The following is a 4,530-nucleotide window of genomic DNA, read 5'->3' on the forward strand; positions in this document are numbered from 1 at the left end:
AATTCAGGCCCCGAATGATGATATGACTTGTGTTTAGAGGAACATGGGCCCTGGAAACCAGTTCTGTGAGGCAGTTCCACTACTGAATGGTGGGCCACTCCTTCTGGCCTAAAGCACCTGAAGTCTGAATATTTGTTCAAGATTCTGAGCATGGGAGAAGAGTGGTTACTAACAAAGGGTCTTTTTGATGATTTCTGAAATGAGTTTTTAATGATCTTGAGGTCCTAAATCAACTAAACCTTAGATTATTGAGTTAAATTAAATATACATGTTCTCTTTACAGGGTGCCCTTCTTCCTCCTGAAACCTGGGTATGTGTAATTTGGATGTTCTAATTATTTCAATTTCCCCTGGATATGTTCTGATTACCCAGGACCAGTTTATATATACTGTCTTTGCATAATTCGTGAGTGTCCCCTTCAATCAAAAGGGTCTCAGTTTGGGTGACAAATTGTATGACCAACACATTCATGGAGATTTTTAAAATTAGTAAATCAATCAATGTGTTTTGTCTTTTTAAAGAAATGTTTGTATTTAATGAAGTGAGGAATCTAGGTTAGGGAATGGAAATTGAAGAGATATTTGTTCAAAAATAACTATTTCAACATTTGCAAAGTTTTCTATGATGAATTCAATAAGAATCCAACAATAATTTTAAAAAATCTCTCAGGCGTTAGAAACTCTTTGATGGAAACAGTTGACTCTTCTCTGCTGCAATGCCCTTTCACTTGAGGAATCTACGCTTGCTAAAGGGTATCAGATAAAAAATGTAATTGCATTAAAAAAAGAATTGTTTTTGAATCTTACAATGGGCATGTAGGAGGTTAGCTAAAAAAGAAAAGAGAATCAAATCTTTTGTTGCAGGGAGAAAACTCAGGAAATGAGAAGATATAAACAAAATGTTCTGCCATGAAACTACTTTCTCTTGAACAGTGTCTGATTTAAAAAAATGTGTATGTCTTCAGCCTTGAGTGGATCTGGAGCAGAATTGCCAGTCCCTGACACCCAGCTTCTTCACCCTTTCTGTGTCATCACTGGGCTCAGTCTCTAGCTTATTTCTAGATCAACCCCATCTCCTGTGGGGAATGATGACTCCATTAGCAACTTCTGTATCAGTGGAACCTAAAACTTCCCTCCTCTAGTGCTCCAGGTGCCCTGAGAGTTGTGGAAATGTGGCTGGTCAATCACAGCATTATTGTCTTTATCATCAGCATAGCTACTGCTTACCTGAGTTTTTACCATAAGCCAAGAATGGTTTCAAACATCTTACATCAAGCAACTTATTCTTTACAGCCTTCTAAGGAGGTAGTATTGTGACCTTCATGGAGCAGATGAAGAAACTTAGGTGCAGATGGGCTAAGTGACTTTCCCAACTTCACACCAGTATTAAGATGTGAAGCTAGGATTCATAATGAGGAAGTCTGATTCCAGGGCCCTGCTCCTAACCTCTTTCTCTACCACCACTGTAGCATAAATGACCATCTGGATGGCAAATAGCTATTTCTCCTGATACCATTTCCCTCTCTGCTATATCCCTCCTTCCCTTTTATAGCAAAATTTCTTGAATTCCTCAAACAACGTGACTATATTTGCTATCTCCAATTTCTCTGCTCCCATTCCTTCTTGAATCCCCTCCAGTCGGGCATTTACCCCACCGCTCCACTAAAACTGTTCTAACAAAGTAACCAGTGACCTTCGTGGTTAGAGATCCAATGGGACTTCTTAAGTTCTCATCTTCTTTCATAAATCAATAGTGAACAAGCTGGTAACTCCCAATGCCTTGAAAAACCCTCTTCATTGGCTGCCAGGCTCCAGCCCCACCCAAGCCTTCAGATGACAGCAGCCCAGCCAGAATCTTGATTGCAATCTCATGAAAGACTCCAACCCAGGACCACCAAGCCATGCTGCTCATGAACTCGTGACCCCAAGAAATTGTGAAATAACAAATGTTTGTTATTTTATACCACTAAATTCTGAGATAATTTGTTACTCAGAAAAAGATAACTAATAACACAGCTGGATACCCTATTTAACAATGCAACCGCTCTCTTCCCAATATTGTCTATCCCCCTTTTCTGATGTACTTTTATCTACCGCATTTATTACCACTTAATATACTACATATTTCACTAATTTATCTTAATTACTGACCTCTCTCCTGCCCCCTACTATAATGTAAACTACGAGGATAGAAATGTTTGCTTGTTTGATTCATTGCAAATCTCCCAGGCATATAGACAGCACTCAATAAACATGTGTTAAAATGGATAAATCTCACATGCTACTCTGATCGATTGGTCATGGCTACCATAGCGAACCATGGTGAAACATGATGGTTGATGAAACATGGTGTTAATAACAACAATTGCCTTAGCTTAGCAGGAATAGTGCCACAATCTATTAGTAATGTCTGCAAATAGCAGTAGCACCAGCCTTGCCAGGTATTTGCCTTCCCTGTTCTATCTCTTCATCTTTTTCTTTGCACACAATTCATATTCACTTAGCCTGTACCAATGATAACAGAGTCTATGCCTTTTCAAGGGCTCCAGATAAAGCAACTCATTCTATAATTTAACTTTCATAACATTAGGAAAAATGTTTCTTTTCTAACTCAGTAGAAATGCCAAGATTCATTTTGTCTGTTGGCTCTTAATTATCTTCCAAGGAGGCAAAGAATAACTGGTTGCTATCATCTTTGAACTAATTCTACATAAAACAAAAAAAATAAACATTAAGAAATGAAAACTATAAGGCTTACAGCAGGGGAATTTTAACCTTGAAAACTGTCCAACAGGAGAATTCAGAGTTTATGTAGGAGTTTGAAAGTAATTTTCAAAATGGGTAAAATATTTGTGCAGCCCATGAGAATACCACCAGCCTTGCTGTAAATTTTGGGATGGAATATGATATTCATAAAAGTCAAATCTGCAGTGTTGCTCATGGACTTAGTGGACCTCTTTGAAAACATGACTGTCCTTCCTTCATTCAAAACATATTTTTTTCTGACTGCCTACTATGTTCTTGACATTGCTTTAGGTATGAGGAGCTCAGTAGGGAATTCAACAGAATCCTTGCCACAAACGTCTTAGTATATTCTCTTCTTCAGAGAGCATGATTTTCTGGCTGGCTCTGCTCACCCCAGTGAGACAGAACCCAAGTGTCTAACCAATATCTTTGTTCAGCATCAGCTCTTTGTTCTTCATCACATGGAATGTAAGATATGGAGTGGGAGAGCCATGGGGTTCTACTCAGCCTGTCAGTTCTTCATTGGTTTTCCTCACATCCAGGACTTTTTTTTTCCATGAAACAAAAGGCAGAGTTTCAGTTTCATCTTTCAAGGCCAAATATGACTTTTACAGAGTTGTGGTTATTTTTAAGGTAATGATTGTCTGGCTTCCCCTGGGGAGTCTGGAGAAGTCCAGTGTGGGAAAGGCACCCAGAAGCACATTGGGCACCACTGAAGACCCACTGGGTCAGTCTGAACCTTGGACGCACCACAGGCGCACAAAGCAGGTCTGGGTAGGGGTGTCAGTGATGTAATGGGTTTTCAACTGATTGGAAAACCAAGAAGGGAGCCTATTAGGCAGCAGGAAATAAAGCCAATGTCATTTAGTAGTGTATCATTGTACTGATGACAGTTGACATGCAGGGATCAAGAAAAAGGGGGCTGGGGATGGGGCACCATGTGTTATATACATTGTCCAATTTGACCATCACCATCGCCACTGGGGTAAGTAGAATAGACATCATTTTTATCTTTTTCGTAGATGAGAGATGAGAAGCTTTGAGAGGCTAGGGTTTGCTCGAGGTCTCACAGAGCAAAGTCAAGAACAGGCCTTGCGGGGCCCTCTTCGGCAACATCGCTGCTTTGTGACATGACTCTCTAGAGAAAAATCGAGTATTACTATTATCCAACCTTTTTCTTTATTTTTGACTATTACTCTGGCAGCTGCCTCCTAATAGATGGGAAAGGAAGAAACGGTTGCTGCAGCTGGACTCTTTTCTACACTGCAGAGGGAACAGAAGGCTGGAGCCTAAGCATCTTGGATGCAGCTGACAGCCCCCCATCTCCAAACACATCTCTGTTTTCCCTGTGAAAATTCAAGCTGGGGAAATGTAGCTGAAAGTCTCATAATTTTTGTGTTTTTGTAACGCAGTAGTTCAGACAAAGATGAACAGATTTAAGCAAAAAAAAATTGTGTTTAGTAAAACAAGCTAAAGTAATGTTCTTGCAAATGCCAAACTTCACCTTTGTGTGCCTTGAAATTCCTTGGCAATGCACTTAATTTTGGGGAATCTGAGTTTATGAGAGGAATGCTGGGAGGAAGCAAGCAGCCTGCCCTCTCAGTTCAGTGTTAGATTTAGTGTGTCTGCATAGATTTGCTTGAGGTGTTAGAACTATGAGACACAGTGATGGTTTGAGTCTCTCCCTTACTTACCTGGAGTGAGGAGTAGGGAGTTTGCCTGGCTCTGTTTTAGAGCAATAACCAGGTGGTAGATGAGCAGATCATGAATTACAGCGATTTTGAGA

The sequence above is a fragment of the Phyllostomus discolor genome, chromosome 1, assembly GCF_004126475.2.
Source record: "Phyllostomus discolor isolate MPI-MPIP mPhyDis1 chromosome 1, mPhyDis1.pri.v3, whole genome shotgun sequence".
Taxonomy (NCBI): domain Eukaryota; kingdom Metazoa; phylum Chordata; class Mammalia; order Chiroptera; family Phyllostomidae; genus Phyllostomus; species Phyllostomus discolor.